This window comes from Rosa rugosa, chromosome 5, assembly GCF_958449725.1.
Source record: "Rosa rugosa chromosome 5, drRosRugo1.1, whole genome shotgun sequence".
In the NCBI taxonomy this organism is placed as follows: domain Eukaryota; kingdom Viridiplantae; phylum Streptophyta; class Magnoliopsida; order Rosales; family Rosaceae; genus Rosa; species Rosa rugosa.
This window is the reverse complement of record NC_084824.1, coordinates 6,320,211-6,347,584: the sequence shown is the minus strand read 5'-3', so window position 1 is coordinate 6,347,584 and position 27,374 is coordinate 6,320,211. Positions and strand designations below refer to the sequence as shown.

Here is a 27,374-nt window from a genome sequence, read left to right as displayed (position 1 = left end):
GTACGTTGACATTTATCACATGTCTTGCAAAAGAGATAAGCATCCTTGAATAGTGTAGGCCAATAGAATCCACATTCAAGGACTTTCAAGGCAGTTCTTTTCACTCCAAAGTGTCCTCCACAAGCATAAGTATGGCAAAAGGTTAGTATAGAATGAAATTCAGATTCATGGACACACCTTCTTACCAATTGATCGGCACAAAACTTCCATAAATATGGCTCATCCCAAACGTATTGCCTTGCGGTTTTAATCAACTTATCCTTTTGAGCTCGAGTGAATTTGTCTGGAATTAGCTTGGTGGCCTTGTAATTTACGATGTCTGCGAACCATGGTTCCAAAGTACGATCGTTCATTTTTCCTTCTGATCCCAATTCTTGTACTTCAAACAATTGCTCATCCGGGAAGGTTTCCTTCAAAGGTAGTGCATCTTCTTCCTCCTTTGAACTATGCACAAGTCTACTCAAATGATCAGCCACCACATTCTCACATCCTTTCTTGTCTTTGATCTCCAAGTCAAACTCTTGAAGGAGGAGAATCCATCTAATTAATCGAGGCTTTGCTTCCTTCTTTGTAAGTAGGTACCTAAGGGCTGCATGATCAGAGAAAACAATAACTTTAGTGCCCAAAAGATATGAACGAAATTTTTCTAAAGCAAAAACAACAGCTAATAATTCTTTTTCTATGGTGGAGTAGTTGAGCTGGGCATCGTTCAGTGTCCTTGACGCATAGTAAATAACATGAGGGATCTTTTCAACCCTTTGCCCCAAAACAGCTCCTACGGCATAATCAGATGCATCACACATGAGCTCAAAAGGAAGATTCCAATCTGGTGGCATGATAATAGGGGCCTCGGTCAACATCTTCTTTAGCTTTTCAAATGCCTCCATGCACTCCTTATCGAAGACAAAAGGTACATCTTTTTGAAGTAGTCGACATAAAGGTCTTGTGATCTTTGAATGATCCTTGATGAAGCGTCGATAGAAACCTGCATGGCCAAGAAAAGACCGCACCTCCTTCACAGATGTGGGAGGTGGTAAAGAACGTACAAGATCTATCTTTGCTTTGTCTACTTCTATCCCTTTAGCAGATATAATATGACCCAAAACTATACCTTGTTGTACCATAAAATGACATTTTTCCCAGTTTAAAACAAGGTTAGTTTTTTGACATCTTTTAAGAACTAAAGATAGATTAAATAGACAAGAATCAAAAGAGTCACCGTGGAGAGAAAAATCGTCCATGAAGACCTCGATGATCTTTTCAACCATATCAGAAAATATGCTCATCATGCACCTTTGGAATGTTGCAGGGGCATTGCATAGGCCAAAAGGCATCCTCCGGTAAGCGAATGTCCCAAAAGGACATGTGAAAGTTGTCTTTTCCTGATCTTCCGGATGAATGGCAATTTGATTGTAACCGGAGTATCCATCCAAGAAACAATAATATGCATGACCTGCAAGTCTTTCCAACATTTGATCAATAAAAGGTAAAGGAAAATGGTCCTTACGTGTAGTAGTGTTGAGTTTGCGGTAATCAATGCAAACTCTCCAACCGGTTTGAACTCGGGTAGGAATCAACTCATTGTCTTCGTTCTTCACAACTGTGATGCCAGAACGTTTAGGTACAACTTGGACTGGACTCACCCATTGGCTATCAGAGATGGGATAAATGATGCCCACATCAAGGAGTTTAAGGACCTCCTTCTTTACTACCTCCATCATAGGTGGGTTGAGACGTCTTTGAGCCTCTCTTGATGGTTTGGTGCCTTCTTCTAAGAGAATTCGGTGCATACACATGGAAGGGCTTATTCCTTTTATATCCACTATACTCCATGCAATTGCTGACTTGTGTTCCCTTAGAACTCTCACCAATTTTTCTTCCTCAATCACAGAAAGGTTGGCTGCAATGATGACGGGTAATGTCTCATTCTCTCCCAAGAAAACATACTTTAAGTGTTCGGGCAATGGTTTGAGTTCTAATTTGGGTGCCTGAACAATAGAAGGAACAAGTTTTTCATCAGTTAGTGGAAGGTGAATGAATTTAGAACTAAACTTAGCTGGGATATAAGGTGGAGCATCAAGGATAGCAGCTAATTCCCGCAATTCTTCGTTGAAAACCATGGAAGATGAAGCAGCAACTTTTATGGCAGACGGCAAATAATCGATCGCTGCATTCCCTGCGGTCGATTGCTGCTGGGAGTTTAAACCGATTTCCAATGTTTTCTTGAGTGGGTCTTCCCCCACACTTGCATCAAAGGTGTCCTGCACTAAAAATTCAAGAGTATCAATAGAAAAACAGGAATGAACGTCACAAGGGTACCTCATAGCTTCAAAGATATTGAAGCTTATAACATCTCCATCGAATTCCATTGTTAAGGTTCCTTCGAAGACATCTATCTTTGTGCGAGCGGTTCTTAAGAATGGCCGGCCAAGAATAAGAGGTAGGTCATAAGGCACAGGCTCGGGCTCCATGTCAAGTACAAAGAAATCCGCGGGAAATATCAAATGATTAACTTGGACGAGCATATCCTCCACAAGTCCCTTAGGAAGAACTATTGAGCGATCCGCTAATTGGATAGTTATTGGTGTAGGCTTGAGTTCACCTAGGTTCAAAGACTCATAAACAGAAAAAGGCATTAGATTAATTGAAGCACCCAAGTCTAATAAAGCCTTACCGAACCTTTTATCCCCAATTGTGCAAGGGATTGTAAACCTCCCGGCGTCCTTCAATTTTGGAGGTAACTTTCTTAGGAGCACAGCGGACACTTCTTCACTTAAAGCAATGGTTTCCTTCTCCTTGTACTTCCTTTTATTGGTACAAAGCTCCTTGAGAAATTTGGCGTATCGTGGTATTTGGTTTATAGCATCCAAGAGAGGAATGTTAACTTGGACTTTACGGAAAGTTTCCAAGACATCCTTCTCTTCTTGATCTTTCTTAGAGCTCATGAACCTGCGAGGAAAAGGAATACATGAAGTAACCAACTTAGGAGGAGTAGGATCTTTTACCTTTGGAGGAGAAAAAGCATGAACATTCTGATCAGCCCCAAAATGATTGATTTTCTCTTCCTCCATATTTCTTTGCTCCTCCTTTTCTTCTTGACCTTTCATGGGTGCCCTTTGATGCGCAGAAGCTTTTTCCAATTGTGTACCACTCCTTAAAGTGATTGCATTGAGCTCAGCCATACGTCCATCCTTAGGATTTTGAATTGTTGTGCTAGGGAGGGTGCCAGGAAGTCTAGTGTGCATGTCTGTTGCAAGTTGCCCAACCTGCCTTTCCAAGTTCTTGATAGATTGACCATGCTCCTTGAGTTGAGATCTTGTTTCTTGGATGAAGACATTTTATGGTCATCTCCTTGACTAGTTCTTCCAAAGACTTGCTTGAGGTTTGTTGAGTGGGAGCTTGTTGATAGATTTGCTGCCTAGCCCCTTGTTGGAATCCAGGTGGTCCATTGTAGACACCTTGGGTGGGTCGAACCACGTTGTCATTGCCGCTCCAACGGAAGTTAGGGTGATCCTTCCATCCCGGATTGTACGTGTTCGAGTAAGGGTCGTATTTAGGCCTTTGTTGCCCCATATAATTCACCTGTTCTTCAGACAAAGAAGACAAAGGACATTTATCAGTAGTATGATCAGAATAGGAACAAATAGAACATACCTGAGGTGTTGCCTTAATGCCATTGCCCAAGGCATTCATTAGCATGTCGAGCTTTCTTTCCACTGCCACCATTTGGTTCCTTGAATCAACTTCATACACTCCACGTCCTCTTGTACGTTTATCTCTTGTGTAGAATTGTCTATTGTTGTCGGCCAAATCATCAATCAGATTATATGCTTCTTGACCTGTTTTATTCATGAAAGTACCTCCACATGCAGAATCAACGCTGCCCCTATTAGTTATGTCCAATCCATCATAGAAAAATTGGACAAGGTCATTCAGACTGAAGTTGTGATGGGGACACTTCCTCTGCAACTCTTGAAATTCCTCCCATGCCTCATATAGTGTATCTCCATCCTTTTGAGTGAAGTTCTGAATCTCCCTCCTTAATCGTTTGGTCAATTGAGCAGGGAAGTATTGTTTCAAAAACTTCTTCACCATTTCATCCCAAGTTGTGATGATACCTGCAGGTAACGAGTATAACCAACGTTTTGCATCATCTTTTAAAGAAAAGGGAAATAGAAGTAACCTGAGTCCTTCTGGTTGGATGTTCTGAATGGTTTGCAGCTTGCAAATATCCAAGAATTCTCTAATGTGAACATTAGGATCCTCAGATGGCGTGCCCGAGTACTTAGGCAACGAGTTAAGGAGCTGCACAGGAATGGAGAAGGCCTGATTGCCCGGTGGTGTGTAAGCTATGCATGAGGGGGACTCCGAAGCTGTAGGAACAAAAGCATCCTTCAATGGCTTTGGTTCAACCATGGTGAGGGTTGGGGGTTCCTCTTCGTCCTCGTGAATTGAACGTGCAGGTGCGTTTGGTGGAGTTTTCCCGTGCTCCTCCCCTTGTGAGGAAGTAGAACCCGCCGTTGTGTCGTCAATTGGCAAACTAGTTTCCTTCGGTTGCTTCCTATTCGACCTGCAAGTGCGTTCTATCTCTGAATCTAAGGGGGTAAGATTGCCTTGTGCAGTGCTACGAGTAAGCATACACCTGAAAACACAAACAAAGAAAAACAAAGTAAGAAACTAAAACAAAAATCAATTTAGACAAACTAGTAGAAGCAATTAGAATAAAAGTAATCCCCGGCAACGGCGCCAAAAATTGATAGCTCTTTTTAAAGCTATTGATTTTCCTTATTCTCCTGCAAATATGTCGATTGTAATATAGGGAAATAAGGGTCTCCCGCAGAGGATTAAGATAAACTAAAGGCTTCAACAAAAGTCACAAAAACGTGACTGCAGCTCCTACTGAACCGCAGTAGAAAAACAAACTAAAAACCTAACTAAAACAACCCAGAAAAATACGAAAATTTACAGAGATATACTAGACACGTAAAGAGTCTAGCACACAAAATTTGGTGAATTTTGGAGTTGATTTGCTATGGAAATAAAATACAGAAAAACAGAGAACAGAAAGAAAAATGAAATTGAAGCAGATTTGAAGTTGGTTGAGATCAAGATAATGAAACTAGCTAGGAAGGAAGTATCCACCCCCAACAATAACACACAACACACTTTGTCCAATTTATCACCAATTAACTTAGTTGAAGATACTCAGATTGGCTCGGTACGCTTGAACACAACCTATTACTCTTTCTTACCTTGTACGCTAGGCAGGAAGTGCTCTACACCTAGACTATTCCCAAGCAATGCAACCTAAAGGTACGTTTATTAGATTAAACATGCAGAGATCATTAAGTTTTAAAAGAGTTTGAGCAATCACTAGGCATCGCAAATAACTTAGAGCCTTGCTAAACCTAGGATTTTGTTTACTTGCTAGTGAAAACTACCAATTACTTCTCTAGATAATTTGAGGAATCCAACTATTGATCCAGGCATCAAACCATCAAAGTATTAGAACCCTAGCATGCATACTAAGTAGTCCTCCAAAGCATACAAACATAGAATTCATCAATGAGAAATTGGTAAACAAAACCTCAACTTTATTAATTGAAAACAAACCGAAAATCAAAGCATGTTATGGATCATGTCTAGGGGCTTCAACAGCTCCCTAGCTACTGGAAATTTAGTTACACATAATTGGAATCAAAAACACAAAGGAGTTCATGAGAAAGGAAGACAACAAAAATCAGAAATTGGGAAAAATACGATCAATGATCGATCTTTGAGAAACAGTGATCGATCGTCTCTGGTGTGATTTTGCAGTCTTGCTTCTTCTTCTTCTTCTTCTTCTTTGGTGTGTCTCTGGTTCTTTTTTATGTGATCTGGTCTGTATGTGGTTGGTCACTCTATTTATAAAACATGGAAGGAGGCCCCTTTATGTAGGAGTTGCAAGTTTCAAGGGCACTCTTGCAATTAGGCCAAGCTTGTTTACTTGTTCTATTTGATTTTCTCTTCTTAGGCTGAATTCTTTGACTTGTAGATCCTTTACAGCTGATATAAAACATGCTAACAGCTCATATAAAACGTGTATAACTCAGCAAAGGATCCCCAAGAAGCCTCAAAACAATCTGCCAAGAGATAAGGAAGGTGACTTCCTTATCTGCCTCACTTAGGATTGCCTTTTTAGCCCTTCTTTTAACTCGGTTTTATTTCAGCTTTGAATGTGATTTTTAACAAGATAACAGCCTTGATGTTGATCTTTAAGAGTGCATAAAGATCTTCTAAAAATCCCCTCAACTTGCTGCCCAAAAGCAGCCTTGAAAAGCCTTCAAGATAAGGTCTGTCAGAAATTTCCAGATTTTCCTTATCTTCTGGTCAATTTTATGGGCTTGTACACCGACCTTGTAGCTATCTTTCTGAACGTTTCTTAGGCCTATAATGTCCTATGATATCATTTATTGACGTCCAAACAATATCCTTCCAAAAGACTTTCCAAGAAAGTCTCCAAAAGACAGCTCCAATATGCTTCATAGATAAGACTGAAGGTGGAAAGCTGATCAGGATGCCTACTTTGTGCAACGTTTCTGACTTGATCCTTGACTATTATGATCACTTGATTTGGCTTTATTTATTGTAGTGAAATATCTGGTTTTCACATGTAGTCAAGAATTGCTGCCATGGTGCACTCAAAATATCTTCAAAATGGGGTCCAAATATAGAAGAAAATAAGGCAGATTCCAGTTTTCATATTTTGCTTCTCAGCAACTGTTTTGCACGAAGTTTTCCACAAGCTTCCCTTCTTGTTTCTGACCACATAAATGGTTGTCCTTCATCTTTTGCATCAGTATTATACATCTGAGCCTTAACTTGCCACAATTGAGCTCCTATTTTTCCATGGTTGATCCACAAACCTCCTAAGAAAATGACAAAGTTAGTTTGATCTTTTTAACGAAATAACTAAGCAAAAGTGTAAAGGATTAAACTATAAATTCGTCGCATTTTATGCTCCTATCATAGCCCGATCTCCCAAAAAGTCACGAGAAGAGTCCATTTGTTGAGCGAGGCCCTGATAGTGGGCCTGGGCTTGTCTGGCTTGCGCAATCGCAGCCGCTTTTTCATTAAGCCACTGGGGGAGATTCTGCAGCAGCTCGTCTATCTCAATGAATTCATCTTCAGTGATGGCGCGCTCGCGACGAAGAGCCCTCAGATACTCCAGAGCCCTGACGGACGCGCCAGGCAGCAAGATATCGGGACTCAGAAGACGGCGAAGGCCGTCCCTAGCTTCATCTATAACTCCGGGAGGAGTCACCTCAAGTACGCGAGCTAGCCTTTCCAGTCTGGAGGGAGGCACATGCAGTGGATTTGGGGGAGCAGTAGCAACAGGAGCCTCAAAAGGCTCCGCGATAGGAACCGCTTCCAGCACCGGCTCGAGGTTCACCCCTTCCATTGCTTCAGGTGCTTGGGGGCAGGTTCTTGGTTAATTACATCTTCACCAGCTGGTTCAGCAGGATTGGCGTCAAGTACCTCCATAGCGGCAGCTACCTCCTCGACAGGACCAGGGTTCTGCTTCTAAGGAGGAATCATTAGAATGTCTAAAGGATAGGACAGGATTCAGAATGTAGTGCTTGTTAGAAGTGAAATATACCTCTTCAACAGATGGTTCACGAAGGGTTGCTATTGGCATTGATTCTTGAACAGCCTCGCTAGAATCTGGAACTGAATCAGGCGCTATCTGTTCCAGGATAGGTGTTGAGTTTGGTTCCTCGCCAGATGCAGCTGGAAGAGGCATTCTCTCTTCGACCTCAGGCGAGCTGTCATCTATGACTTGCACTGGGATCAGGGCCAACTGCAAATTGTTCGCAACGCCGGCAGGTGGTGGAGGATTATTGGAACCAGTTGGCGCTAGGGCTTGTGAAGCACATGTGCCTTCACCAGCAGCTGAGGATCCTTCCCCAGGTTGCCTTGAGGACCTACGACAAACCTGCAAGCGAGGAACGTTATATGGTCACGCGGAAGGAAAAGAAGATTCCAACACACACTTCTAGTGTCTTACCAGTCGATCAGCGATTGGTTCATCTTCCGCCCATGGATCAGTTCGAGGATCAGAGCGACTGCGCTTTCAGGCCAAAATGGCAGCGATCTGCCAGGGTTGAAGGATTAGACTTGACTTGGAAAGAAAGTATGGACGAGTTAAACAAGAGAATCCTTACTGTTTGCGGGTCATCATCATCAGAAGAAGAATCTTCGACTTCAGGTTCTGTCACCACTGCTTTTTGCTTTCCGGACTGGCCAGTGGACCGAGAAGCATTGACTGCGTGATTACCAGAAGGTGGCGCACTTCCCTGGTGCAACAAAATCTGAGTTAGAACAGGAAGAGTGAAAGAAGGAACAAAATACAGACGAAGACACTTACCTCTTGAGAGGGCTCGCGAATTACGATACCAGCCTGGGCCTGGCGCGGAGCTCGCGCGGGTCGCGGAGTCGGCTCAGGTGGCGGGGATTGTGCGGCATCTTCAGGAAAGCGAGCAAGTAGCTCAATGTCAGCAGCATAAGGATATCTGAGTTCCTCGAAAATGGTCGCGAAGAGTTCGTCATACCGTTGTCTCCAGCAATTGACAGAGACTTCTTCCCACCATTCCTCATACCCTTCTTCGGTCCCATCCACGGCAGCAATGTTGTTAGCCCAATCAGGAAGATCAACCAGTGCAAGCATGCTGCGTACTGGCGGAGGCCCAAAGAGGGGCCCAATTCTGCGCCAAGAGGTGTTGTAGTTCCAGGCATCATAAAGAGGAAATGGCACTAATTGGACAATGCCAAATTGGCGAGCGAAATAGTTAGGAGCGTAAAGCTCATAACTGAGTTCTTCAGCCGCAATCCTAATGTCTGGTCTGAGCAAGAGATCGCGCGGCGAAAAGCCAAGCGCGCGCGATCGCTGTAGCGAGGAGCACCAGGGAGGAATCCATTTTCAAGCGGAGCTGGGAATCTTCTACCCAGCACTAAGTCGCAGTAGGGCATTTCGTGCAGGAAGTACAGATATGTAAAGCACTCAGAATAAGGAAGGGAAGTGTACCTTTCCTCGCGACTGAGCCATTGACCCAAGAGTTGGTCAGCCGGTGGAAGCAGCGGGATGTCGTCGCGGCGAAAATATGGAAAATAGGTTTGAATCCAGAAGTCAAGGATCCAAAAAGGGCCAGAAATGCTAGTTTCAAAAGGATGCATGGTGGCCTGGTACAGTGTACGATAGAGGGCGCCCAACACTGGTTGTCTGAGCCCAACTCGGCGGCCGTTGTAGAGGGTCGTTGCCAGAAGAGTCCAACCGCCAGTGGGCTTATAGGAGGAGGTACAAAAGATGAACTTACAGAGCCAGTATTCTAAGAAAGCAATTCCGCCAGTCGCATTGTGCTCTCGGCGGTAATAGGCCAGCCACCGTGGATAAGAGCCGCTGTGAGCGCTACGATTGTTTTGGGCCATGGTTGAAGTAAATTGACAGAGTCGAATTGGCCATGCAAATAGGGCTCGCCATCAATGGGTAGGCCGGTGATGGTTAGAATATCCAATAATGTGATACTCATTTGGCCAAATCGGAAATCAAAGGTGTTGGTGGCGGTGTTCCAAAAACAGAGAAAGGCGGCGAGCGGTGAGCGATTGCCACCGCGCGGAAGACGAAAACAAAGATCAATAGTGTGAGCGATACCTGCAGCGTTCCAGCGAGCCAGATCTCGTGCTCGCGCTTCGCGATACCAGGAAAGCTCCCCCGCGCTGATAGAAGATGACCAGTGCCCTATTTTTGCTCGATGGTTCTGGGCACTCCAACTGCTGAAATCCCCGGGAGTCCTTAGGAGGACTGGGATGGGTCGACGGATGGGCAGCCCGTAGAAAGCGATAGCGTCGGCCGGAATAGAATCTCGCGACGCTGGACCCAGTCCGACATGGTGGTTTGAGAACCGGAGAAGCAGGGGTCTCTGGATGGTGGTGTGGAGAAGACAGCGGGCACCGATGCTGGTTCCCCAAGAGTGGGCAGCCTGTTCATTAAGTTCTTCTTCTTGATTGATGACTATCTTCTTTGGGGGAGCCATTTCTGGGTTTCGGTGAGGAAGATGTTGGCAGTAAGAGGGTTTCTGGGTTTAAGAGACTAAAAGAGTTTCTGATGTGACAGGTCTGAAGTGGCTGCGAGTTTAAATAAGAGATTTTGTGAGGGAAACGATACGACAGAAAGGCGTTTTTGCAAGCGAAAGGACGCAACCCTCATTAATGATATCGTTCCAAGCAATAGGTGTGTCGTTTTAGTCCACTTCAATCAGTTACATTTTCGCGGGCCTGATTTCGGGGCCTGGGGGGCAATGTTTGAGCCCAAAAGTAATTTTGGCGAGATCCTTTAATGGATTTAGCACAGTGGGCCGATACCTGCGGCCCAAAAATAAGCCTACTTGGGTTTGGGTTACAGCTTCGCCCATTCCGTGATCCATAAGGAAAACGAAACCTTATTGGAATCAAGTAGCAGAGCTTGAATAGGAAACTTCAATCAATAATCCTTCTATGGAAAGGAACAGTCGAAACCCTAGGTATAAATATCAGGTTTCAAGGACGAATCAAGGACGACTCGCTCAATCAACTAATCGCACAGATTATCAAGCCTCCCCGGAGCAAACCTTCAACCTTGTTGAAACCCGGTGACCGCGCGCCAGTCCTAGTCTCTCTAAGAGCCGACTGTCAGCATCACCAGACCAACCCGGCGACCGTACTTCCAGTCCTAGTCTCCCCAGGAGCCGACTGCTAGTGCTACTGCCACCGATACTTCCAGCGAAGCAAGGGTAACGCCCTCGCAACCCAGCGAAGCTAAAGTCACGCTTTAGCAAACCCTGTGCTTTCTCCAAACTTCCCAGTGTTTGCTCTGCTCAACCTACAACGTTGAGTATCGATTCGGTGACGCGAAGAGATCACAACCAAAGCCCTTACCAGTAAGGCAAGAAGTCCTTTTCCGGAAGGCATAGAAAAGAGCCTTGTGACGAGGTTGGTGCTCTCCTCGTCCACAACGCTTGAAGAAGAAGTCAGGTCAAGGGATTCTCCAACGACTGCACCCCACAGTCCTGGCACGCCCGCGCAATCACAGCAGTAAAAGAGACAGTTTGCAAGCCAACTGGTTTTTGTGTCAAACAACGGTTGCCAGAGTTTGCTGGCGTATACGTACTGCATATTCGAACAATCGAACCGATTCACTTTGGAAAAGTTATGCCAGGGCAGTGAGTTTTTACGGACCCTGTTGGGATCATATGCATGTGTTAGCCGGGGTTCAAAGCAGTGAGTATATATTTGCAAGTATATATACATGTAAAGTTGTTATCCATTTCAAATTCTCGCTTCTCTAATTTTTAGTCGGTGTACATCATTTACTAGCTTTACTATATGTTTTCTTATCAATTATTAAGCAAAAAGAACAAACATGAAAAATTATCATAAACAAGCATGATTCGCGCCACTAATTGAATTTCTTCTGTCACTATTTGTTGTATGGAAGAAGTCTTCGATCTTTAGCAGGAGGCACGTTGGGCCCTTGTACGTATTAATATGGAAGTCAGTGGTGTTCATCACTAACTCAGAATGGCAATGGGTTCCTTTCTTTTAGGGGAAAAAAAATTAATAATTCTAGCAAAAGACCTGTTAAAATGTCGTCCAGATGTTTGTACTGCTCATGTTATGGGCAATACAAACTTCTGGTAGGTAAAATGTGAAGATATCTGGCCAACCCCTAGTAAGAAGTAAAGACACCTGTTCTTTGATCAATATGGACATATACGTCGTCGCCAGAGAGCCAACCCATGTACGTCGTCGCCTCACTATATATATAATGGAATCAACCACTACTCGTTATTTCGTTAATAGGCTAGGCAATCAAATCTGATCCTTTAGTAACTACCATGTCACTACCTCAAATTCCTTCTTCTCTTCCCCAACACTCGCAACAATTTGAGCTCAGCCAAGAAACCAGAGACCTAATATCCACGCTTCCTGCTGAGAAGGGATTGATTTCAGGTCATTTACATCAGTACCAGGGCTTTTGGTACCCCCACTATGCATATCCCAAAAGTTTTAGCCTCCCAAAAACACTTTCAAGCTCGAGATACTGATATCCTTCTTGCTACTACTCCCAAATCAGGCACCACTTGGCTCAAGGCAATTCTGTTTGCGCTAGTAAAGCGAGTGCACTATCATCCAGACCCACAAAACATGGACCACCCTTTGCTCACAAACAACCCTCATGTTCTTGTGCCCTTCTTGGAGAATAAGCAGTCTGGTAAGAACCAGATTCCTGACCCCACCTCCTATGCCCCTCCCAGGCTCTTTTCAACTCACTTACCACTAGCGCATCTGCCACAATCTGTTAAAGACTCTACTTGCAAGGTCATCTATCTGTGTAGAAACCCTAAGGACATAATAGTTTCACTTTGGCACTTCACAAACAGAGTGAGACACAAGAGTATGGGAACCAATTCACTTGAAGAAGTATTGGAATACTTCTGCAGGGGAGTGACTGGGTATGGACCCTTTTGGGATCATGTGTTGGGCTATTGGAAGGAGAGCTTGGAAGAGCCTGAAATGGTGTTCTTCATCAAATATGAGGAAATGAAAGAAAAACCTGGTCTGCAGTTGAGGAGGTGTACATACATGTACATTCACAAGCATAATTAGCTATAATGGGCTACGCTCATTGTACCGCCAGAGGTACTAATTCCCGCCAAAGGAATAACATGCAGATACACAGCCAAGCAAGCTACGGCCTGAGCCTCGGATCACCCCCAGATCACCGCCGACGCGCCGCCACGCGCCGTGTCAAGATAGCATCAGAAGCTCCTGAAGCTGGGGACTGAAGCACATCAGTCCCACATCGAAAACAAGGAGAAGATCAGCCTCCTCCTCACCTATAAAAGGTTCTCTCCTCTCTCCTCATTAATTACGCATTTACTACTCATTTATTGTTATGCTGTCTATATGCCTTGACTGACTTAGGCATCGGAGAAGTGAAGACCGCCCAACGCGGTCTCCCTCTGACGTCCTGTCTTTCGTCTGACAGCAAGCGAAGATCACCAAACCCACAGAGTAGCGGTCCGCCCACCGGACCCGCGTTAAACGAAGGTTTGGCTACCGCCAGACTTTGAGCATTAACATTGGCGCCGTCTGTGGGAACCCTTGAACAAAAGGTCATCCCGCCACAATCACCATGACTAACGGTAGCGGGGGAAATGCTGAAGATCAGGCGGACCAGTCCACCATTCCCCAGCACTCCAACCCAGCGGTAGGCGTTAACCGCGCACTATTCAATACCCCAGCCAACCCCGGCGGTGAGATGAATCCAAGCAGCAGCCGCCCACCAGGCCAAGATCTCACCACTATGTACGAGCTGGCACTGGCGGACCTTCACAAGGCAAACAGAGAGCGTGAAGAGGAGCGCAGGGAGAAGGCCGAGGCCCAGAGACAGGTGGCTACGCTTATGTCACGTTTTGATGAACTAAAGAGAACGCTGGAAGCCACCGCCAATCCAGCGCAGAGCGAGCAGTCACGCAGCACCAGGCGTAGTCAGCCCAACACTGGAACATTGATACCAGGGCCAGTCATACATATGCAAGTACCGCTAGACCCACCTGAACTATTGGGGATGGGACCACCGCCCATCCCCCAACTAATGCTGGACCAGGACGCGGAGTCATTGCCGCACACCAACCGCTCGGAGGCTAGAGTGAGGACTGAGGGCAATCCGCCTGCGCCAAGGTGCAGACAGGTCCAGCGGAATATCCAAATTGGTTCCGCCGGCGGTGCAACCGCCCAGATATTGGAAAGGATGCAACAACTGGAGCAGAGATTAATCCGGGCGGAGTCGGGCGCCCCAGCGCCAACTCAAAATCCACTTTTCGCTTCCAGACCTGGACCCTTCACCGCTGCGATTCTACAGGTTATCAGACCAGCGTATGCAAAAACCCCAAAGATGTCACATTACAATGGCATGTCTGACCCCTTCGTCCATATGGACACCTTCAAGAAAGTCACCAACAACAAGGGATTTGACGACGCCACTCTGTGCCACTTGTTCAGTGAAACGCTAGATGGTGAGGCTATGAACTGGTTCTACGAGTGTCCGCCAGGGTCCATTGATTCATTCCATGCACTATCACACTCCTTCCTCTCTCGGTTCATCTTATTGTCCGCCGGACATCACAACACAAGTCATATGTTCAGCGTCAAGCAAGGGGCAGACGAATCACTGAAGGCATTCGTCACAAGCAAGGGAGCTGGCGGAGGCGAGGGGCTAGTCTGGCGGCGGACTCTCGCTGCAGGATATCGATCTTCTTATCCTTAGCGGCTACCCGCTCCTGCAGCAAGGCCATGTCCTGCTCCAACTTGGAGACGTGTTCATTCCTCTCCAGGTCCCGCTTGATGGCCACCGCCAGCTTGCCGCGGGCGTCCGCGGCGTCACAGTCCGCCTTTGTCAGGCGCCGTTCCACCACCGCCAGCCTGTCCCTCACCTCCGCCAGCTCCCTCTGGAGACTTTGGACCTCCTCCCTGAGCTCCCGCTCAACCTGGGGCTGCTTCGACGCCGCCAGGAACATTTCATGCAGCCCAGCTGACAATTGACCAAAGGCCGAGCTATAGGGCTACTGGTCAATGGCCGTTGGGCGCGAAATCCCCGCTAGGCCGCCGAACCCCAGCCGCTCGCAGAGATGGTAGAGAAACTCCCGCTCACCGTCAGTCATGAATTCGGCATACGCGGCGAACGAGTCCAGGTCACTCGCGGGCGTCTCTCTCTCCACCACGGGAGCCTTGAGCGGAGCTTGCCGAGCCTTCTTCTGCTGACGGGCCCCAATAGTCTCCACATCGTCCCCCTCTTCCTCATCGGGGGAGTCATTCTGCCGGCGCCTTCGCTGGAGCACCCTTGTGTTCCCAACAGCAGGCCTCGCTTCCCTCGGCGGCGGCCTTGCAATGGTAACGGTCTCCGCCGCCGACACCGTTCACTCCTTGTGTGGGCCGCGCCGGTTGCCTGGCACCCTCTCTTTTTGGGGCGCGGCGGTAGCAGACCCCTTCTTCCCGCCATCCGCATTGGCCCCCGCCTGAACGACTGGCAGGCCGTCACTACCAAGGTAGGAGTGGTGCGGCATAGGCAACAACACCGGAACCTCGGACGGGCTAAGTGCCAGCGTTTCCGGGTTCACAACCGTCTGCTGCGCCGCCAGCCCAGAGGCATACATGGTCTCCAGGAAGTTGTCGATCTCTGCACGATCCATGGCCTTATCGAAAGCGTCGCGGCTCGATTTGTTACCTGGCGGAGTTTCTAAAAAAAAAAAAAAAAAAACAAGCAAGTCAGCCTGGGGCACTCAGATCAAAGGTACAGTGTGGCGGATATTTCTTACCAACGGCGCGAGTTAGTCGTTGATCGACCAACAACTCCCAACCGGTAAGAAGGCGAAAATCCAACAAGTTGCGATTCCGCCAGCAGCCTCTGATGCGTGCCACGCGACACTCTTCTTCACGCGTCAGGTTATACCGCAATCCCGCTGCACAAACACAATAATCGTTAGTAAAATTATAAGACTACGCATTGGAGATACCGCCAGCTATGTTCAGCAGAGACCGGTAAACAACCTCGGATATGTTGAAACTCCGACTTAATCCTATACGTCGGCTCCCCCTCGTTGGACCCAGCTTGGTACTCCCACCCCTCCGTGGCAACGCAGAAGGTCCCCCGCCAGTAGGACATGAAATCCCTTAGGTTCTCAATCAGCTTGGGCGCTCCCTGGCGGCTGCTCAAATTCACCTGCCCTCTGCAACCTTGGCGCTTCACATACACCAGCTCGTAGAAATGAAGCACCTCCGCCACAGTAGGTCCCTCACAACCGGACAACCGCCATAGTGAGTTCAGCGCCAGCATTAACCGCCACATATTGGGGCAAATTTGCCCAAAAGCAAGGCCAAATTTGCACACCAAGATCTGAAGATTTGGCACCAGCGGGAGTGTCACTCCTTGGCGGAATATCGCCTCGTGCACGGCGGCATACCCCTCTGGAAGAACCGATGCCTTCTCGTCCACTGTCGGCGGGCGCAGCTTCACCTAACCTCGCAACCGGAACATCCGCTTCACCCGATTAACGGCAGCAATGTTCATCCGCCCTCCGGCCTCGTCAACAGGGGTGCCGTCCTGGAGAACCCACGCTGACTCCGCATCCTCCCCCGCCAGCAGACCCACTGGCAGCGCTGTTACTCGCCAACCGCTCATCACGCCTATTTTTGGCAGCGGCGGCCTCTCCTGCCCTAGAACTCTCTGGACGCGAGGCACGACCCATAGCTACTTCCCAGGGTATGGTCTGTAGCGGCTCAACCTCTAGCGGTTCTGGCAGTGAGGTTCCTGCATGGGCAGACGGACGCAACGAATCAATAAATACTCTATCCGCCACGCTGAACGACACGTCAGACCCGGAATCCTCACTGCTCGAAATCTCTACGACGTTAGCCATCCCAAACCCTAAAACCCAAATCAGTTAGCTCAAACAAAGATCTAGCCTAGGCCTATATCAGTTATCGCCAAGAATACCAAGAACAGTTTACCCAGAAAAAGCCAAAACAAGAACAAACACACTCAACCCAGATTCGACCATCTAGCAAATCCCTAAACACCAACCCTCTGCCAAACACCATAACCCACCCCCAAATCGCACTTCACACCCTCCGAGCACACTAAAGAAGAGCAGAAACCATCCCCAAAACAGAAACAACAAAACCCAGCAACCAACAGATCCAATAAAACAGGGAAAGAAATCAAAATACCAACCTTAGTGGTGAAACTTCCGGTGCGATGGTGAGCAGTAATCTTCGGTGGGGAAAATCTTCGTGTTTCCGGGAACGATATCTCCAAACTCCAGCAGCCTCTTTCTTCAGTCTCGAACGAGCAGGGCGTGAAGACGACGAGTAAGAGTTTGAAGCCTTAGCAAAGTGTCAAATCTCGCTGAGTTCCCCCTCTTTTATGTCAACATCAACGCATTCTAAGCCGTCCACTAGAAAACGACATCGCACACCAGCCGTACACGTGTCCCACGTCTCCACTTACTCTCCGGATTAACCGAGGCGTCGCCTCGGTTACGGAATCCATAATTACTAGCATTAATGGTGAGAAGACGGCCAGGCTTAGGAGACAAGCCTCCAGACGCTAACCCCCTAGGAGTTGGCCACGTGTCGACCACCATCAGACGAAGCGTCTAAAGGAAGTAACCACTTAAGAAGAAATCACTAACCGCCCGAAGTCTCCGCTGAGCGAAAACCCCGCCAGCGGAACTTCTCCCTTGTCACCTTCCAAGCGACGAAGTCTCCGCTGAGCTAAACCCCGCCAGCGGAACTTCTCCCTTATCACCTTCCAAGCGACGAAGTCTCCGCTGAGCGAAACCCCGCCAGCGGAACTTCTCCCTTGTCACCTTCCAAGTGACGAAGTCTCCGCTGAGCGAAACCCCGCCAGCGGAACTTCTCCCTTATCACCTTCCAAGCGACGAAGTCTCCGCTGAGCGAAACCCCGCCAGCGGAACTTCTCCCTTGTCACCTTCCAAGCGACGAAGTCTCCGCTGAGCGAAACCCCGCCAGCGGAACTTCTCCCTTGTCACCTTCCAAGGGACGAAGTCTCCGCTGAGCGAAACCCCGCCAGCGGAACTTCTCCCTTGTCACCTTCCAAGCGACAAAGTCTCCGCTGAGCGAAACCCCGCCAGCGGAACTTCTCCCTTGTCACCTTCCAAGTGACGAAGTCTCCGCTGAGCGAAACCCCGCCATCGGAACTTCTCCCTTGTCACCTTCCAAGTGACGAAGTCTCCGCTGAGCGAAACCCCGCCATCGGAACTTCTCCATTGTCACCTCCCAAGTGATGAAGTCTCCGCTGAGTGAAACTCCGCCAGCGGAACTTCTCGTCCTCCTGCAAGCGGGGCGTATTCCGCTACACACCTCTAGCGGAACCCCCTTTTTTTTTTCATCTTGCAAGCCGCGTACTTTGTTCAGCGCAATACCGCTCAATAAACTACCGCCAAGCACGTCTACTGGACGCTGTTTCCTGCTTCGACCAGCGGGGGGATATCCGCCAACGGCGAATCCCGAGACCATCCCTACGGGACACGAGGACTTGTCAACAGTCTACGACGGCTCTGATCAGGCACGTTGACCCCCGTCACTTGGGTGCTAAAGATTGGGCTTGCTACCCAACACCCTCTGCTTCGCGCAGCTCCCCCTCAACAAACAATTTACAGACCATCCGGAGGTCTATCTTAGCCGGGGAGTGGGGGACTCCCTGGGGGGCCTAGCAGGGGCCCACCCGAAAGGGTATAAAGCGTTTGCTCAGTAAATCCATGGTTGACAACGCACTGACGCTAATTATGCTGTTGCAAGTCTAGCAGAAGATAACGCTTCAAACCGCCGAACAACTCCCCAACCAAGATTGCCCTCCTTGACTGAGGACTTGTACATACATGTACATTCACAAGCATAATTAGCTATAATGGGCTACGCTCATTGTACCGCCAGAGGTACTAATTCCCGCCAAAGGAATAACATGCAGATACACAGCCAGGCAAGCTACGGCCTGAGCCTCGGATCACCCCCAGATCACCGCCGACGCGCCGCCACGCGCCGTGTCAAGATAGCATCAGAAGCTCCTGAAGCTGGGGACTGAAGCACATCAGTCCCACATCGAAAACAAGGAGAAGATCAGCCTCCTCCTCACCTATAAAAGGTTCTCTCCTCTCTCCTCATTAATTACGCATTTACTACTCATTTATTGTTATGCTGTCTATATGCCTTGACTGACTTAGGCATAGGAAAAGTGAAGACCGCCCAACGCGGTCTCCCTCTGACGCCCTGTCTTTCGTCTGACAGCTAGCAAAGATCACCAAACCCACAGAGTAGCGGTCCGCCCACTGGACCCGCGTTAAACGAAGGTTTGGCTACCGCCAGACTTCGAGGCTACCGCCAGACTTTGAGCATTAACAGGAGGCTAGCTGAGTTCTTGGGGTGCCCATTTTCACCGGAAGAAGAGGCACATGGAGTGGTGGACAATATCTTAAGGCTGTGTAGTTTTGAGAATTTGAGCAATTTGGATGTGAACAAAACGAGAAATTATCGACAGGGCTGGAGAATAGTGCATTCTTTCGGCGCGGGGAGGCGGGAGACTGGAGGAACTATTTGACAGCTGAGATGGTGGAACAGCTAGACCGTATCATTGAAGAGAAGTTGCAAGGTTCTGGATTGAAATTCTAAGTTTGCTTAATTACTAGTTTCTGCTGCTTATTGATGTGTGTTATTTACTTCTCGATCAGTTATCTGCGTCTGTGTTGGTACTTTCTGTGTACTTTTGCTTTGGTTTATGCGTTTGTCAACTTTGTCAACTTTGTGTATACTTTGACCTTGGTTAGTTCCAATGTCAATATTTCAATCTCAGTCATGAAATAAAAAGCAATCCAACTCTTCTATATCATTAGTAAAAACGAACTGAATGGCATGGAAGAAACAAAAAAAGAAAGAGGGCGAATAACATATTATGCTTTTTTTTTCTTTTCTTTTCTTTTGCAAAAGACTGACATATATGTTATGCTGAATATATATGAAGTACAAATGTCCTTACCAACGGTGTTGGCACTTCGTCAGATTTTGAATCTCTTTGGTCGATATGACCATTTGTCTTGCCTCATGGTGTACCGGAGATCTAGTAGCTCCATTATGTTCAGGCCCTTTTTTTTTTTTTTTTTTTTTTTTTGACTTTGTCAAGGGGAACCCAAAGACTTCCTAGGCCCAAGATAAACCCCTTCGGCTCATGTGAAATGCTCCAACTGTGCATTGCAGCACAGTGTCTGGCCACTTTGACAGCTTCGGGGTTCGAACCTAGGTTGGGGAGCACACCCAACTAGACAAGAACCACTAGGCCTCCATTATGTTCAGGCCCTTTGGTCTGACTTGTTACAAGTGGTATATTAGTGACGCTAGTTGTATTGTTCATACCGCTTATAACTTCTTCCGTATGAATGCAATTATTTAATAAAAAATAATATATATATATATATATATAGAAGTGTTTGAGATACTACATCACAGAGTTGATAATGACATGAAGATTTAATAGTGGATACAATGATTCAAATCAAGTGTGATGAAGATAAAGATGGCAAACAGTTTCCTTCGATATAAGCAAGTATATATGCATGAAAACGTGTTATTCATGTACAATTTGTCGCACTTTCTCAAATTTTTAGTCGGTCACCCGTCACCCTCTTTAATACTTTAGTATATGCTTTTTATTAATTATGAAGCGGAAATGACAAAAGGCATGAACCCTATGCTTTCTTTATCAATTATTTAGCGAAAATGACAAGCGTAAAACATTGCTATTATAATAAACAGCAACAAGTGTGGATTTATGGATGCACAACATCAATTCTTTTATCAACGTATCTTTCTGTAAGATCTTATTAAGAGTTTCTTATGCAATAAATCAATAGTAAATGATCACCCAATTCAAATGGAGTTTTTAATTTATCACATAATCTTTTGTAGGGACTCTCCGATCTTCAACAAGAGGCGCACAGGGCCCTTGTACGATTAACTTATAATTGCCTTAAACAATTTAGAACCACTACTAAATGCAATAGGCTTGTTAAAATGTCGTCCACACCAAAAGGTTGTAACGCTCATGAAGCACTGGCAATTTAGTTAGTTGATAATCAAAAGGACCGTAACCTTTTCTACCTGAAGGGGGTTTCAGAAGCATGCGTACTAATCTTACAGAAACTAATGTCTAATGGCTCGTGAAATGTGAAGATATCTGGCCAACCCTGAGCTAGTAAAAACTAAAAAGTAAGAACAACGTTTGGTTGAACAAAAGCGGGAAATTATCGTCAGGGGTGGAAAATAGTGCATTCTTTCGCCGAGGGGAGGCGGGAGACTGGAGGAATTATTTGACAGCTGAGATGGTGGAACAGCTAGACCGTATCACTGAAGAGAAGTTGCAAGGTTCTGGATTAAATTCAAAGTTTGCTTATGTGTGTTCATTTACTTCTTGGTTGTTCGTGTGTGTGTACTTTGACCTTGGATAGTTCCAATATCAGTCTCCTAAATCTCGACCATGAAATAAAATGTATCAACATACTTTGAGCTTGGTTAGTTCCAACGTCAATATATGAATCTCGAACATGAAATAAAAAGTATTGCCGATTTGTCGTCCAATATTTTGTGGATCGAAGTCATTCATGGAATATATAAACAGATTCCAAAAGCTACATGCATATGGCTAGTTGGCTACAGCAGTGTATAAGTGCATAAAACCTCCCTGCCCAAGGCCCGACCGGCATGTTATGAATTTATGATGTACGTTAGACTTTCTACCATATTATTTCGGAGTATGTTATATTTTGAATTTTTCTACATACATATTAGGTAGCTTCCCTTCCTGATTCAATAGTGGAAAGAAATTCTAATACTAACACAGTGGTTTAGGAAGATATGTAACATCACAAAGATAAAGCCCAAAGGATCTCTGCGTTTTTTTCTCTAACAGATCTCCCTGGTGGACACAGTACTTTGTAGGCCATGGAAAACTAACATTGTGTGGCCTACTGGCCTAATTATACTAATGGGTCGTTTGGCAATAATGGAAAAATGACATGAATAAATTAATTTTGGGCTAGAGGACATTAATACTTGTATGATCTTGTGTATTTCGATTTGCTCTAATGCAGGCCACAGCCTTCCATCAAATTCCTTCTTACGAATATAAACTTGAACCCCTTACTGTCTGAGTTTGCTGTCTGAAGTAAGGGACTGGCTAACAAATTCTTGCATAAAGCCCATGTAAAGTTATGTCATTGTGGTACTCATTGTTAGTATAAAGATGAGGCTTCAAACATAACATTACAAAGATTATCCGGAAGGATCCCAATCAGTACACCTAATTACTATTAAGAACACGTACCCAAAGAAAGTTCGAGAGGTAATGTCAAAACCCTGAGCTGAACTAGTGGCTATAGACATACCACAATTACAAGAATTTTAAAATTTATCCATGAGTCAAGGAGAACTAACTTCTAACCAAATAAACGTCTTATCCTTAAACTACACATTGAGCGGTATATTAGCTCTTTCGTACATGGCTTTCTTGAGGGATATAATAGAGATGAAGTTAAGTAACCAGCAAAAATGTCAATCAAGCTGTGATGGTGCATTTATGTAACGTCTTTCATCGTTGACGTTTTTTTTTTTTTTTTTTTTTTCAGTTTGAGAAATACTCTTTGCTTCTCCTTAATAATATGGAAAGTTACCAATAAATTGGTAGCTCTATTCTTTTTTTTTTTCTTTTCTATTTTTCGAAATAATATAACTACAAAGACCATGCAATACAAATTTAGGGTTTGACAAAAGCCCAAATCATTGGCTGTTTAAACAGTTACTTCAGCAAAACCAGTACTGGCCTGGTACGTGCCCATGATTAATTGCTTGCTTTCTTGGTGAGGCTGGAGTTGGAGTGATAAATAGGCTTTCATATCTTCTGTCTCGATTTGATTATGACCAATTTGTGCTTCTTCTTCTTACACATCTCCATCTTCTTCTTCTTCTTCTTCTTCAGACGTTCTTGTATTCGATCTCTAAATCTGATCAGCCTCAACGTGGCTGTTACTGGCTTCGAATTAATCATGGATCGACATACTACTTAACTGAACCTCTGTACATACTCTGTCGTTCAGCAAATTAACAGCTAGCACATGCATGGCTTAATTATAGTAAACGCTTGGTTTGGACGTGCTAACCCTGAATTTATACAACTAAATCGTAGACTAGACGACATGAATCCTTTGCTTCTCAGATTTTCTGAGACATTTGGAGAGTTCTGCTTCCAATAATGTTAGTTACTTAACTTCATCTTTGCCGACTATGCCAGAATTTCTAACTGCAACTAACTTTGAGTCCTCTTAAAGTTGCCAGCTCTTAGTGTTAGCTATATGTTGTTGCTATTAGCTAGCTACTTTGTGTTACCAAACTTTTGGGTGGCTCCCAACTACAAAATCTGAGTGCCATTTCATCATAATTAAGTACTAATTAGATCGACCCAAAAGTAGTGTGCTTTGAATTCCTGTTGTACATTTTTATTTCTAGCCACATTCCGGAAAAATAATTCAAAGAAAATTCTTCACCATATATATATATATATATATATATATATATATATATATATATATGTGTGTGTGTCTATTCTTTTAGAGTGAGCTAACTCTAATAGTGATATCGATCTGTAGTTCTGTACAATGTTGAAAACCCATTTTTTATACGAGTTATAATAGACTTCTTTGTAAGGTCCTCTATTATCTTCCATTTAAGTTATATATCGATCGAAGCCATTGGCCTAGAGTTTAAGAAAAGTATATGCATGCAAACATGCTCAAATTCTCCCAACTTCTAATCGTTTGGTGGCCTTTGGTCCACATGAAGCACCCCTTTACTAGTATTACTATATGCATGCTTTCTTAATCAATTATGAAGCAAAAATAACAAGCATGAAATCGTTGTATGATTAAAAACCTGGCCAATATAGGCAATATATGGAGGCACATCGGGCCCTTAGCTATATATGCCTTTCTCTAACTTATATAATTTCTTTAAATTAAATCTTTTAAAACTAATACTAACACATACATAATCAATCAAAAACAATGGAAATACATGAATCACGATGAGTTCCTTTCATTAAAAATTAAAAATGTCTAGCAAGAGACATGTCACAGTGTCGTCCACACCACAAGTTGGTAGATTAATTATGAAGTTTTAATTGAGGAAATTAATTGATCTAATCCTATAGACTATAAACCTATAACATTTGCAATCTCTCAACTAACAAATCTTACTAGGACGACCTAATTATTATCAGGATCTTATACGCGACCCAAGCTAGCTAGCATTGCTTGTATATTGTGAACCATATATGTGGTTTGTGTGTGAAGAAAATATTTAAGAGCAATGAATGTTCGTTCGTATAATTAGTCAGTGAGTTAGGTGATAAGTACCCAAAATATGTGAAAGAAGTTAGGGAAGGACCAGCTAGCAGGTAGGGTTTGGTTGCGGACTATTATAATTTGCTAATCTTCTGCTACATATGAAGCACGAGGCATATATGTGACGTATATTCAAACACCAACTCGGATTATATGTCATAATTATGGGGACAAACCCCATTGAAGTTGATGATGCATATCACTGCTTTCATTACAAGTTTACTCGATTAATTAGTTAAGAACCTAATACCGAAAACATGGAAATGAAATCAATTGAAATTTGAAATCGCCCAAAGAATTCGAATAAAAAAAAGAACTTCTATATACTGTCACAATTTTTTTTTTCTTTTCGGAGTGCTCTATATAACACAAGAAATATGACACACATACTCTACATGTTCGAATAGGAGTTAAAAGAAAGTTACAAAAAAAAAATAGAAACAGTCGAGTATTGTAAAATATTTAATTATGTGAGGTACTCTCTTTGTTCACAAAGAGGACGAGGGGGTCAAAAAATGTTAGTGACACTATTTTTCTAAAATCGTTAGCAATTCAAAATTTGAAGTCGAAAAATTAACTATATCATAGTTGGTTAACGAGTTATAGGTTTCATTCTCCATCGTTTTAAGTTTTAACATGTGAAAAAAAAAAAATGTTTGTCATTATACGCATGTGTAACGCAATTAGTATTTGTTCAACATTTTTTAGATTTTAAGCTAAGCGTTGTATTCACTAGATTACCGGCTAACTATTTCGTTCTCCACCTAGTCACGAGCTAACCAATTATGGTTTATGTAGTCACCACTCACCAGCGGGGCAGCCAACCATGAAATACTTGGTAAATAAGGTAAACACCACGCTTAAAGTTACTGAAAACATGAGAAACCCTATTACGTCATTAATGACATCTCCTTTCAAATGTGGTAGGGCGAGAGAAGACGAGTCGTTCCTTTCATGGTACGGCTTCGAACTTGTCCCATCTGGGCTTCGCTTCCATCAATCACTCAGTATTGGGCTTCGGGGAAGAAGACTGTTGTGGACTAAGAAGGCCCACCAAGCCTCATCATCATTTGTTACGTGGACGCGCTTCTACTGCGAAACGTGTGCGGACAACAGAGGCTGTTCTCTGTCCTGTGTGGGACCCGCCATCGTATTCAAACAGCTAATTGCCATTCCTGTTGCCAACTGGCAACCAGCCAACCAGGGACCGTCCTACTTTTGGCGGCAAACAATTTTAATTTTCTTCTTACTGATAATTATTTTGAGTTTTCTTTTTATGATAATTATTTTGAGGTGGAATCACTATTTAGTTAGAAGATCGATGATAAGTTTTCCGTTTTTCAAACTAAGACTTCATGTCTTCATGAATGCCATCCATTTCAAAGAAGCTGGTTACCGCATAAATGTGATATAATTAAAAAAATTTATTATCTATCTCGAGCGAATAACCGTTTGACACTGATTTGATTATAAATTATAACATACTTACAAGTTACAATAAAAATATAAAGGGCTAAATACAAATTACTACCCTGTGGTTTAGGTCCAAAATCAATTCAGTCCCTGAACTTCTAATTTCATCAAAAACACCCCTGCACTTTCAATTTTGATCTAATAGGTCCAATTTGTTAGTTTTCCGACAATTGAGTTATTTAACTTGTTAATGTGGATCATATATGACCTATATTTTATGATGTGGTGTCAAGGTGGTCTGCATTGTCAATTTAGGAGTGAGTCCTACTATTAAAAATAAATAGTTTTTCAACAAATAATCCAACTATTTGAAAGAATATTAACGAATTGGACCTATTAGATCAAAATTGAAAGTGCAGGGGTGTTTTTGATGAAATTAGAAGTCCAGGGACTGAATTGATTTTGTACCTATACCACAGGGTACTAACTAGTATTTAGCCCAAATATAAACTATTTATAATTTTGCTTGAATTCGGTTAGAATAAATTTCATTATTTTATATTTAAGTTGAGTGTTGGCTAAAAGTCTAAAAATAATTAGACTCAAGTGCTTTATCGAAGTTTTTCATTGAACTATTATAAATAATTAGTATTAAAGTAAAAATTTGAATTATTAATTATTTATTCTAATAGACCCCAGTTAACTTGAATCCGGTTTCTTGGATAAAACTAGGGCTGTCACTCGGTCGGTTCGAATCGGTTATAGGTATTACCAACTTTAAAACCAAAGCTTTCGGTTTCAAAATTAAGCTACCAATTACCAACCAAAATTTTCGGTTTTTAATCATATCTATCAAATTCGGTATTTCGGTTTTCGGTATTACCAACTTTAGAACAACTAATTCTTTGTTATAACAAAATTATGTTTTTCAATTTTATAACCGTAAACTTCATATTCATCTACTAATCATAGCTTTCTTTTGTATATATGACATCAAATTTTAGCAATTTTCAATAAAACTAGGTTATTTAACCATCTTGGACTAAGTTACTCAAAATACATGTACCATTAATTAATGTAGTATATTGAGTAATGTTCATACTATTATGAAAACTTTTATGTTTATTTCTTAATAAACATGTATGTGTATTGAAAACTATAGTATATAAAACTAATATTTAGATAATCGGTTGATTCGGTATTTACCAAAATCAAACCAACTTTTTCAGTAATTTTCGATTTCGATTTTATCGGTCTCGGTTACTAAAAAGTCGATTTACCAAACCTAAAGTATCAGTTGGTATTCGGTTGGTTTGGTAATTACCAAACAAAGTGGCAGCCCTAGATAAAACTAAATAGACAAATTTAGTTCAAATTTACTTAATTTTTTTTGAACATATTCAGTAGTTTTTTAACATGTCTAGTGACGAATTACTACGTATCTATAGCCTTTGATAATTTAATTGGTCTATATGATCAATTTTCTCTCTTTTTTTTTTTTTTTTTTTTTTTCCCGAGCTAATAATAGAATTCAATTTGGTCCCGACACCTTTTCTTTCTACTTTTTCTCCGACGCGGAACGTGAACTGGCATCGTACCCGAACGACGTTTCGTGCCCCCGAAAGGACCCTGTTATATTTTTATTCTAAAAGAAATCAATTAATTAATAATTAAATTACTAAAAGAGGGAGAAAAGACCGGAAGATTATGACACGGACGTGCTACGTGCGTGACTGCCATGCCAGCTCCCATATGCAAAGTCTGCTCACTGGTCTGACGCTAGTCACGTGCACTCGTACGACCCTCGACAAAACATTTAACTTAATTTTTTAAAGGGAATTCTTTTTTTTCTTTTTTTTCTTTTTACTGTTTTTCTAAATAAAGTGGGTCGAGTCGGTGACTCGGTGTTTAACTATTCATGCA

At 43.8% G+C, this 27,374-nt stretch overlaps 1 non-coding gene and 1 pseudogene across 1 annotated transcript; both read left to right on the top strand.

Moving 5' to 3' along the window:
- The first annotated feature begins 3,940 nt into the window (after positions 1–3,940).
- Positions 3,941–4,047, top strand: LOC133713257 (small nucleolar RNA R71). Its single transcript, XR_009847923.1, has one exon. It is a non-coding gene; the product is annotated as a small nucleolar RNA R71 (small nucleolar RNA).
- A 7,746-nt stretch (positions 4,048–11,793) lies between these two features.
- LOC133713116 (cytosolic sulfotransferase 13-like) lies at positions 11,794–19,281 on the top strand (annotated as a pseudogene).
- Positions 19,282–27,374: the final 8,093 nt, after the last annotated feature.